Here is a 13,347-nt window from a genome sequence, read left to right on the forward strand (position 1 = left end):
TTTCTTAACAGTCCTTAACAAGTCCTTAACAAGTCTTAAGTCTTAACAATAAACTCTGCTCGGCTCGTGGACGGCAACTGCAGATTCTGTTGTGTTTTAAAAAAATATTTATGATGTATGACAAGCATTACGGAAATACAAGGAAATATATACTGAACCGCAAAAGAAACGTCACCTAGGAAAGATATATGAGAAACCTTATTTGTCCAAACACTGTAAACATACATTAAAAAGATGAAACTTGGCAAAACTGATCATCAAGGTTGAAATTAAAGTGTCAAATGTTCTTAAAGTGAAACACAACACTAGTCTCTGAGAAAATGGCATCACAAGTCAGTATCTCGTGTGTCCGCCATGTGCATTGATGACTGCCGTGCAACGTCGACACATGGAATGGATGAGGTGGTTGATGAAGGCCATGGGCACTTGAGCCCACACTCTGAGGAACGCCTGAGGCAGTTCAGCTGCATTAGTCGGCCTTGGTCGGACGTCATTCAGCCGTCTTTGAATCTCGTCCCACAGGTGCTCAATGGGATTTAAATCGGGACTGAGGGCAGGACACTGCATGGTTCTGATGCCATTCTGATGTAGGAAGTCTCTTGTTGCTCTAGCAGTGTGGGCACGGGCGTTATCATGCTGAAACTTGTGGTTGCGGCGACGTGCCAAATGAGGTATGGCGTGTGGTCTCAAGACTTGATCAATGTACCGAGTTGCTGTGACACCATTCCCTCTCCCTGGACCAATATTCTGGAAGATCAAGTCCACCCCACACCATGATGCTCAGACCACACCAAGAGTCTCTCTCAACAACACAAGCATCCGAATAACGTTCTGTTGAGATACAGTAACGGCTTTCGTCTGAGAAGAGGACTCTTCTCCACTGCTGCTGGCGCCAATGCTGGTGCTTTGTTGCCCATTGAAGACGGTCCTGGCGATGACGTGGTGCCAGAATGGGTCCTCGGTGTGGCCTGTGACATTGGAGGTGTCTGCTGCTCGTCAATCGGTGTCCGCACTAATGTGTCGCTAGTGTGTCCCCACGGTCTGTCGAGCAGTTTCCGCAGCAGTAACAAAGCGATCTTGACGATGCTGTCGCACAATCTGACGATCCTGACGTCGTGTGGTGATCTTTGAGATTGTGGTTTTCTTCGCTCGTAAATTATTACTATCTAATCAAACGCTTTATAACAGTTTCATAGTAAACTACTAAAAAAGTTAAAGAACAACCGATTCTGCCATATTTTAAAGAACTATTATAGTAGTTAATCTTTCATGACATAACAGATTAACTATAGTAATATAAAAAAGGATGTTCTTTAACTTATTTTGAGTAGTATATATCCACTCTGTCAACTAGAACGTTGGACATATGCTGTTTCATCGAATGTTTCATCGTGTGTGACGCTTGTCACACAATGGTGTGTTATTGTGTGCTTCAGCACAGATGCGCTATTATGAAGCAATTAGGATAGGCTTTTCAACCAATACCGCAATATGCTTTCACTCAAAGAAAACGCTATGGTGGTAGATCTATGTATGTATTCTACGGCAGGATAGACCCCACTGGGCCCCGTTCCACAAAGCGATCTTAGCGCTAAGGTGATCGTAACTCCCATACTTTAACATAGGCTTATGATAGTCGTAGCGCTAAGATCGCTTTGTGGAACAGAAGCCTGGAGGTCTCGTTCCATCAAGCAATCTTAGCACTGAGGCGACCATTACTCCTGTATATTTTTGTTTTTGTAAAATCGCTTTGTGAAATCGGAGCAAAGACTCATTTTCTGTCGGCAAAGCCGACTGCTCACAATGTCAACTGTATGATTTTGTGTTATGTGCCCCGTCGGTATAGTTGCCTGGCAAAGGTTACAGTATTTGCAAACCTCCCTGGTATAGCTGGAATTATTTTGACTGCGGTGTAAAACAACATTCCTCAGTCAGTGATTTCCGATATGCTGCTATTATGGGCTAATCTATTACATGCAATATTTTCTATATGTTCTAATTAAAGGGGGGGGGGGGGGGCGATTCGCTGTGCAGAGTTGCGCCCCTTGGGCATGCCAGATACCTATGATTGTGGGTTCGAATCCCGGTTCGCCCCGATTATGTTTCTAGGTTTGTCAGCACCATACCCGTGCTCGTGAGTTTCATTGAAGTGGTAAACGTCTGATACCTGCATCACTTCGGGCTTTCCTCCCACATTAAGCTGACACACCGTGATATAACTGGAATACTGTTAAAAGCGGCGTTAAACCCAACTCATTCACTCACTCTAATTCGAAATATTATTTTCTTCAAATATACATGTATATAACAATCTTGCGTATGTCTAAAACGTTGTCTCTTTTATGTGAATTGTTTGATGGGCATTACTTAGAAGTTGACGGATGAGACAAGGTTGACACAATTTTATGGATAACAACTTAATACAGTATTAAAGAAGTTGTTATCTATACACTTGTGGCTACCTTCTCTTGTAGGTGGTCTATGCAAGGTACATAAATATACTGTGGCCAGACCAGTGATGAATGATTTCTAACGGGAGTTTTTGCCAAGATAGCTTAATAATCCCAACATGTGTGTTATTGTTTTACATACACAGTGTTAGAACACACATTTAGGCATTTACACATTTCAGAACAATCTGTATATGGTTGATTATTATCGGAATTTAATTCAGGCAGTTAATTTACAATGGATGATATTCTAACTTACCCTGACAGCGGATTGTGCTTTGTCGTCAGAATTTCACAAGCATTAAATAAATCCTGCAATTGTGTCGTAACACTTTTAACAGGGCGGATACACGCTTCTTTTACACACAGTGGTGATCTAGTGACCACAGTGAGTGTCATGAATAAGGATACCATGCACGTGACCAATCATACTCTCGTGACCAGACTAATAATGTCAGTTCCTCTTCAGTACCCTGTGGACAAAGGAAATTGTATGAATATAGTTATACTGAGTTATAATTGTTTACGACGATTGCAACTATTTGTAATCAATATCAAATTGTTTAAAAATGTATCTATTTTAATATGGTCTCATTATTTCGATCCGGCGGGTACTTCTGGATATACGTTCCCAGGAGAGGCCAAGAGCTAGGTATTTACCTCCGTATTTGAAGTGTTCGTTAGTGATACCATCCTCAACAGCAGCTTTGTTATGTTTTTTTTAAGTCTGACAAATAGTAGATGTTCATTGTGGTGTTGTCAGGAGATCTTGGACTGTAGCGTTTTCTCTGTCGATCTAAGTTCTGAGTTTCTCCACTTGTTGGTCGATACTTCTTCTGAAGTCTTCACCATAGCGCTCGTCCGTTGCATTACATGTTTGAGATCATAGCCATGGCGTTTAATATTTCTGTCGGATCTCTGATTTGCTTATTATTTATAAAGAGGCTGGATATTTGTTGTTTCTTCTTCCCACGGAAGAGTCGAGTCCAAAATACTCTCTTGTCTACATCAAATGAACTGTCCAACTTGTCATATTGCTCCGACTCGTAGTCTAAAGCAGGTTGTTTCAGAGCATGTCTAAATTTGTCCGTTGCAGATTTGTTTGATCTGAATGATTCGTGTTCCATGCCTCTGGGTCGCCCGTTTTCTAACCATCGATTACGGTACTACATCACGTGGTTATTGAATTCCTTAACTACATTGTTCCAGAATGGCTTCAGATGTTTAGAAAACTTAGTTTTAGGGATGAACTGATCAGATGATGTCTCCAGACTGTCGACAATTCCTGAATAAGAAGATTCAGTATCCTCTGTATGACAGTTTTGGCTTGGAATGTTCACCATAAAGTGTTTGATACACTGTATGAGTAGTCACTAAGCACATCTGGGTATTTCGCCTTATCCCCGGATGGCTTTGTAAACGTCGTCTCTTCTCTTACAGCCAGTAAGTCTAGTTCAGTTCAACAATCGGATGATGGTCAGATACATTCAGAGGATTGTCATCTTTAACTACAGCGCTAACCACAAGTTCTGTTAACCGACACTGGATCTACAACGCAGGGATATCAGTCATTAACCATTTCGTCAAGAAGTCAGGAATGTATAGAGCCAGAGACATTTGTTTGGGACGATTCAAAAAGAGATTTATATATTAGCAACCTTGCAGGTATTGATGCCCAGAAACCATTACACGATACAACAGATATGCTTAGTGTTGATGTTAGCAGAATTGCATTTATGTTTAACACCGTTTTATATAAAGCCAGTGCATGTTTAGTTAAGAATTTAAAATATAACATCGTACAGGTTAGGAATGCCTTGCATAATAAAGAAGGTTTGCTGTTGAAGAGGGAGAGTAGGAAAATGCTTAGACATCATAGGCAATGTAAAGCATGGCGTAGTTTTAGCAAATATAAAGTTAGTTGGAATAAATATATGTCTACTATTAAAAAGAAGAAGGAGCGTTTTAGGCAAACGGGAACTAGACCATTTATATTTACTAGCACAGGACTCGTAAACGCTAAACGGTTTTGGTCTCATTCAAGACGCATGCGTCGTCGGAGTATGTCTGCACCAGTTTCACGTGCAGTTTCCATCACTTCAGATGTCTGTTTGGTAATGGAGTTACTGGGTCAAGTGAAAGTAGCATAGCCTAAAAATATATATTCGTGTTTTGAAAAAAGAATCACGATGTAGATTAGCGTTCGTGAAAAGATAACTAAAGCATAGGCTTGGTTTAGGGCTGGATATGCAACGACCGATAATTTATTCACACTGTGTGCAGTTATTAAAAATATAATTTTAAGAATAAGGGTAAATTATATGTTGCTTTGTTGACTTAAAAAAGCGTTCGACTCGATGGACAGGAGCAAACTTTTATATCTTCTTCAAAATGTCATTTGTGAAGAAGTTACAGAGTATTAAAAGTATATATTCAGTACTTAAGTCTTGTGTTAAGAGTATAGAGAGGCTCCATTATGTTGCTTGTAAACGTTTTCTGAATATAAGTAAGACTACTCCAAATGCTATGGTTTTGTGTGAATATGAAGATACTCTATATATTATAATTCTCCATTGAGGTATATTAAGTTTTGGATAAGGATTATACACATGCCCAACATATATACTCGTAAGGCAGATGAAATGCTTTATGTCTTGGACTGTACAAATCGTGGGCTACTTCTGTCAAAAGTGTGTTATTTAGTGTTGTTTGATAAGGATGCCCAACATATATACTCGTAAGGCAGATGAAATGCTTTATGTCTTGGATTGTACGAATCGTGGGCTACTTCTGTCAAAAATGTGTTGTTTAGTTTCGGTTTTGTTTTGCTTGGATCTTCCAGGAAGTGGGCAGTGTTCAAATATTTCTGATGAATTTTAAACAAAGAGTTAGAGATATGTTAACTCAAGTGTGGTTCAGTAGTCAACAATATAGTTGTAGATATGATTTATACTAAGCAGTTACGTTTAATTGGAACCCAAGTTGTATATAATAGACCCTTCGTTTGCTGTATTTCGTCGCGAATGGACAAACTTCCGTTGAGTTATGGCCAAGTTAGCCGTGGATCGAGGAAGATATGCCGGTGTAATTATGTAGCCCTAAATGTAAGACAACAACACCTCTCTAATCAGGATATTTGAATTTTGAATTTTAATAATGTCATAAAATACAACGTGCTGTCCTCCGTGAAATCAATCCGTATATAAGGATTATTAATATCCTCCACATGCAGCAACCTGACATCTCATTACATGATATATTAATGGATTTAATACTAAATGTACCAACCTGACCTCATTGCTGGTATATTACAGAATATTATTCTTGTATATCGGCTACTAGCCTTAAGCACAAAAATAAAGAATCTATTGAATTGATACTACAACTGCGACAGTGAGGTGCATGACGAATGCTTTTCGCCTTAAAGTGACGTATGTATTGCGAACTGTCCGAACGCGTAGGGCTTCGAGGACAGGACGTGGAGAATAAATACGTAAAACTGAAAAAGTTTCGTTCACGCTTTGGGATATGTTGTCAATGACACATTCAATGACGTAAATGCAGGGAGAATAAACCACTCGGGGATTCACCCATCATGGTTTATTCTCCCCGCACGTGTTATTGTACGATAAACTACTCCCACTCGTCGTTAATGTCTTAATCAATTGGCCAAAATTGGTATTTTTTGAGGATTGATTGACATGAAATATTATACAGATTGATTATGTTTTGAAGTTTGCAACCTCTACTATTTAAAAAAAGATATTGTCCTGACAGTTCACCCGAATAAATGTAATAAAAGTTGGACAGGTTGAATATTGTCGGACAAAATGGCGGATTCTCATTTACATCGGCCTTTCCGATTGGTCAATAAAGTTGTCTGATTCATGTCTTAAAATTTGGCGAACGAATAAATCCTCAAGAACAGTGCTGGCCATTTCTAAACTCAGAGAAATCATCGTCTTCAGTTGATACAGGGTGAGGTGGGTTTAAGGCTGCTGTCAATAGTTTTTCAGTTATATCACGACGTGTCAGCTCGATGTGGGAAGAAATCCCGAAATGATGCAAGTGTTAGACCACTTTGGAGAAACCCAAGCGCACGCGTATGGTTCTCACAAACCAAGAAACAAGATCAGGGCGAATCGGGATTCGAACCCACGATCATACGTTTCTGGTACTCAGCACAGCAAATTGCGGCGCTTATAACGACTGGACCTCTCGTGCCCATCCGTTGATACATACTCTGGTAAACATCCCGCTAGCTATTAATTTCAAAATAGTATTTAACGATAGTGCTAATATGTCAAGTGACCACACCCCTGTCCTTACATGTCAAACGAAGACCGCCTCCGTGGTCTAGTGGTAGAGCGTCCGCCCGGAGAGCAGAAGGTCCGAGGTTCGATCCCCGGCCGCGTCATACCAAAAGACGTTTAAAGATGGTACTTGTTGTTACCCTGTGGCGCTCGGCATTAAGGGGCTAAAACAAGGACTGGTCGGCTCGTCGCTATATAAGTGCAATAATCTTGGACGCGACGTTCAACCCAATTTCACCTCACCTGTCAAACAACATTCCATCTGTTTATACCCAAGCATTCATGCTTTCAGCACGATTTGTTTCTTTTGATCACGTACAATTCAATGTGTGTGTTATTCACGGAATATAAATCCCGTATATGTTGTATATATGTTCAGTAAATGAAATAGGATATGCAGAATATTAATGCCACAAACCACGGTGCAGTAAGTACATTGTGATCTACATATCCTGCTCGTTTGTTCAGATGCAACATGTGACAAACAGACCAGAACTTAATTTGCGGACATTTTCATTATAAGAAAGATGTATGGCGATTTTGAAAGTGTTATTGATTAGTTGCTGTGTATACATGTATGTACAGACACGCCGTTGTGTGTGTGTTTGATTTAAATATACTAAATATTGTTATTACTTGCCCGCGAAGAGATCACCTGTTTTACAGCTGAATTACACATTGTGTAATACCAAAGCGCGTGCTTATGTACTGCGGGAACACGTTACACTAACAAACATTGAAAGCTCTCAATATCTCTTGGCTTATTCAACGACATTGCGTGAGTAGATGATAGATCACTGAGAGGAGCTTATGCACACCCAATGACCATTGGAACCCCGTTCCTAGGATGACGTCACACTGCATTGTTTCGCCGGTGGATCTTGCAACCAAATTCCACAAATCACGTCATTTAAGGATTGAAGTTGTATTTGTTGACGTTCATCAGCTGATGAAGACAGTGCCTCACATGAGCAAATTCCATGATGCGCGAAGATTATTGTAGTGCAACGACAGTCGTAAGTTTCTGTTTAAGTATGTGAGTTACGATAACCTCAGCGCTACGGTAACTTTGTGGAACGGACGCCCGAATTCTAAAGATGGGCCGTTGTATGGTATTAAATTAACATGTGTCAACGTTTGACGTGTTTGAAGTTTTATTCTGATAATCTCATTTGGATTACGTTGTGGACCGTGTAGGTGTCTGTCTATTCATTCACGACAATGAAATTCTAAAAAACAAGTTATAAAAGGCAAGAGATGACAAGATGTCCAAAATAACGCTCAACATATGTATATGAGTGAGTGAGGCTTTAATTTGAGCATCTTGCCTGTTAGTCATGCAATCCAGTCATGATTCAGAAATACACATTGTTTAGAAGGGAAAACAAATGTTATTGACAATTCATCAATAAATCAGTTGTATTTTTGTATACATGTATGTTTAAATAGGCTGTCAGTATCAAATATAACTTACGTGTCTACAATGTTTCAAGAATTTGAATACAATATATATACAGTGTACATGTGACACTCAACATATATATTATATCACAATTTCAGCTTTCGGGTCTTTATGTATACAATAGTAATTGGAGTATGGCCTTTGGAGGACGCATTGGTAGAGACAAGACCCTTACCAAGATTATTGAGAGGTGAATACCACTTTTTGTTTCGAGATGATAATGAACCACTTTAATTTAACATTTAAACCTCGCAAGATAAGGCAGGAAAAATGTGGATCTTTTTAAATTCAATTTTAAAACACTTACTGAGCAAATACTTTGAACAAGGTCAACTCCGTATGGGAATTTCCCGGATATGCTTTGCCAATAAGTGCGTTCGTTTACAGTTAAACAGAAACACCGTTGCCATGAGACATAGTTCAATGTTATTATCAGATCATAGATATACTATTGGAAAACCGAGTATCCATATGAACATCACTAGCCATCTAAATGGAAATGTACGTTGGCCTGTCAACTCCAATTTACAATTTGTCACGCATGAGGAACGCACATTAGTTTCCAAAAAGATTGCGAGATATTGCATGTAATTAAAGTCACGTGTTGATAGTCGACAAACAAGTCGTCGCGGAACACAGATAAAAAACCAAAGTCCTATAACAGTAACGAGAAAAGAAACAGGTAACAAGTACTTATATTGTACATGAACAATACAGTGTACTGATAAAGAACCTATGTATTAGAGTAAATCGTCTAAAATGCATAGAGCTACCTAGAAATTAGAAAGTTAAAGAAAAAGCAGTTTGGTTAGGAGTTAAAAGTAAAACGAACTTTGAAACATGTTAACATTTAATAGCATGTAAAATCCATTCTGTATGTTAACAAGTTAAGGGAAGAAACATACTTTTAGCAATTATATATGAAATAATACTGCATCTGTTCACGTCCAAGAAGCATCCATTAATAGTATTTGCTTTAATACTGGATATTTAACATTAACGTGTAATGCATCTTATATACATACAGATAATTGTGATATAAAACAGAATATGTGTTAAATACCGATATTCATGCTCAAATTAATAACAAACCACAATATTGCATTTATACGTTTGTCTCTATTCATTATTTTTATATATATTGCAAATCACTGGAAGGCGCTATATACATTTTATTTCTTTTGTTGTGGCCAATATTGATATTGAATACGAATTTCAAATCAAAATAAAGTCTGATATAATCAATATCCTAACGCAATATACAATTCGTACACACTGTCGTATATGCCTTCGGATAATATGATATGGTATTGATATGGACATTGGAATATGTTTTACCATCTAACAAATACACATTATTACAGTGTGTATGATCTTCTCATTCATACAAATATATTGTATTGCATAATTCGACAAAGAATTCCAATTCCAAGATTTTCTTAGCTTTTACATCTTGGTTAGCATGCATCTTCCATGACAATCTTACATAGAACATACTTATAGAATATTACGACATCTAATGGATAACTTTATAGTTTCCGTGTGAAGTTGGATGCCATCAGAACAGTTGTGCTGAATTTGTTGAGCTAATTCATTGAGAAAGAAGGAGGACAAAAATGGACTTATCATGCAGACTTGTTTATCGCCAATGCTGCTTTCAAAGGGATCATACAATACCGTTTCTGTCGCACACAATCCTTTACATTCTGATATATGCGGCACATTAACTTCCAAATTTAAATGTTGTGTTGTACTATGTGTTTCGAAACGTGACCATAATTGATTTATGCTAACGAAGGCTTTCGAAAAATCTACAAAATTTGCGTATACTTTCCACCCTTATTTGCCTAGTTCTTTTGTATGAATGTTTGCAACATAAATATATTTATTAATTGTCGAGTACCCCTGCCTGAAACCAGATTGTGCCTCACTAATCCTTTTAAAAGCATCTGGGGAGTCTACAGCCTAGGAAGACGGCCGTGGCCCAGATTCAAAGACCGATACATATCTACCTGTAAGGGACACGACACCATCTACACTGCTCAATCTTAAAGTGTGTGTGTGGACAATGCCTGCATGACATTTTGTAGACAATTTGTTATTTTCGGCTATGTCGAAACTACACAAAGTGACACGAGTAAGCTTGTAAACTTATTTCCTGATTATTTATGTCACGTCAAGGAGAATACGGCAGTCTGGTCGGTTTTCCTGTGGTGTTGCTGTTTATATACGCACGACATGGAGTACCAAGCAACCAAATCAACGGCCAAGTAGGGAATTCGTCAACAAGGTCTCTGCAGAACTCCACACCCTTCTTGAGGTAGAACCACGCATTAACCAGTGCCTACCTCCCTCAGGCAAATGGCATTATTGAGATAAAACAACCGCACCATACGGACGTCACAACTGAAAGTGTTAGAATGATATCATCACGATTGAAAGAGATCACGTCCTGGTTCCTGCTTGTGTTCAACACAAGACGTCAAACATCAACAGGATACAGCGCCTTCGCAATGCAGTTCTACCAGTGGATATTGCAGAGCACAAACGACATGGTTGAACCTGAAGTCGATTACGACAACACATCACTAACAAGAATTCCCTCAGCCAACTTCAGAAATTCATCCGTCCCAAAGCATATAACAACATCGACATTACACAAGACCGCTAAAGACGTGATTATCAACAAAATAGACACAATTTTTTTTATGGATAACAACTTCTTTAATACTGTAAAAAAGCGAAGTTTCGGTATAGATCCTTATACCGTTGTCAAGCAAGACTGAATGCGGGACATAGTGCAGAATATATATAGCAAGTGGAGGATTAACAGTAGAGTGAGTGAGTGAGTATGGTTTTACGCCGCTTTTAGCAATATTCCAGCAATATCAGAAATGGGCTTCACACATTGTACCCATGTCGGGAATCGAACCCGGGTCTTCGGCGTGACGAGCGAACGCTTTAACCACTGGGCTACCCGACCGCCCCGATTAACAGTAGAGGATTAACAGTAACAACAAGGGCATACATGAGTGGGATAACATAGGTAGGTGTGGTCCGAGATGGCTGATTACGTAGGTGAAACATCCCGGCCAATCAACACCAGAATCAAAGAGCATAAAACCTCCACCATCAAATCCGACAGCAAATCAGCCATCTCGGACCATATCATCAACTGTCCCAATCACATCATCAACTGGGACAACGTCCAAATCCTCGCCAACAACCTCCATGATTTCACCAAAGGAAAACTAACAGAAGCAGTCCACATTCGCCGCCACAAGCCATCAATCAACAGAGATCAAGGCTATTTCATCCCATCCGCCTACTATGAACTCATCAAACAATAATCACCTGTTTATTGGCTTCATGCCCCATTGGCTTCTAGCTATGTGTTTTCTGTCCATCGTATTGTGATAGCATCATCCCTTTGTTGTCACACCTACCTATGTTATCCCACTCCTGTATGCCCTTGTTGTTACTGTTAATCCTCTACTGTTAATCCTCCACTTGCTATATATATTCTGCACTATGTCCCTCATTCAGTCTTGCTTGACAACAGTATAAGGATCTATACCGAAACGTCGCTTTTTTACAGTATTAAAGAAGTTGTTATCCATAAAAATTGTGTCTATCTTGTCATCCGCCAACTTCTAAGTATGCCTATCAAACAAGTGATTATCAACGACGACACACCTCGAAAACTTCTTTTGCTGAGGGTGTCTTAGTTTGGAACTCCAGACGCGCTGATAGAAAAGGATGGAAGAACACCGACCCATGGACCGAACCTTGTATGATCAGGAGATGCGTTAGCATTGGATTGTACGATATAGTGATCAGTGACTGGTCATTATATTGAAATTGGACAAGGAAAGATTTTGTATATAAATATTTATGTAAAAACACATATCACATGTAAATTGTACAGTTGGCAACATCTGCTAAGAGAGAAGTTATATATATTGTCATTATATTGACATTGGACAAGGAACGATTTTGTATATAAATATTTATGTAAAAACACATATCACGTGTAAATTGTGCAGTTGGCAACATATGTTAAGAGAGAACTTATAATTTGGACTCAAACACAGTTTTTATATTATTGGATGTTCGGCTTTGATTGAATAAACAATGTGATATTCACATTCTTTTTCTTTTGTTCCATGCACATAAGTGAAAGTTTCAGCGAACCGAACGCAAAATGGCATTGAATGTTACATTCATTTACATAGTAATGAAAAATAATACCTGCGTATGTATATCCATTGATGCGTGTGTACAAGAACAATGTTCCTTATTTTGAGCAATTTTCCAAAGCTTACTTCTGCTTCACTTGTATCTGAAGAACAGGAGTACACCCACATCACCTAATTTTACTGCTCAACTAAAGCCAAGATCACCTAATCATCGAGGAGCCAAGATCACTTAATATCTGTGACCACTGGACCACGGCTCCTCACTCTAATTAAACAGGTGGTGCTTTCGGAGTACACTGCAGCTTTCATAGTGAGACATCTGACTGACGATTAATTAAAACAACACCGCTACTTCCAAAGTAAAGACACAGTACAATACATACATATCTATTTTGTGTGTGTGTGTGTGTGTGAGAGAGAGAGAGCTCATTTCCGTTACTATCCTAATACCATAGCAACGGAAAGGAGGACACACACACACACACACACACACACACCGAAAAGCGGCATCCGCCCAATAAGTTATAGGTTCATGTGTATGGGCATTATGGTATACGAAATCGGACAATATCTACATTTCAATCAACCGTCGTCCTCCTTTCCGTTGCTATGGTATTAGGATAGTAACGGAAATGAGGTAACCTTGTAGAGTATCGTAAGATAACCTTTGTACCACAGTAAGTTTGATAGAAATCGGTTAAAGGGCAGGGGTAATACATTCTTTAATGAATTCTGTATACAGCAACCAGGTGGTCGTTGAAGAGAGGGAGTCTAAAAATGATTTTTTATTTGCACATCTAGACAAAGTAACGATCTATGAAATCTGCGAAGTTTAATGAATGTCCGATAAGTATTATTAAAAAACCCAATTATCAGTCACTTCGACCCTTCACGAAAAAATAAATACATTAATAATATGTTCT

This window comes from Haliotis cracherodii, unplaced genomic scaffold (genome assembly GCF_022045235.1).
Source record: "Haliotis cracherodii isolate W230 unplaced genomic scaffold, xgHalCrac1.p SCAF_1, whole genome shotgun sequence".
Classification (NCBI taxonomy): domain Eukaryota; kingdom Metazoa; phylum Mollusca; class Gastropoda; order Lepetellida; family Haliotidae; genus Haliotis; species Haliotis cracherodii.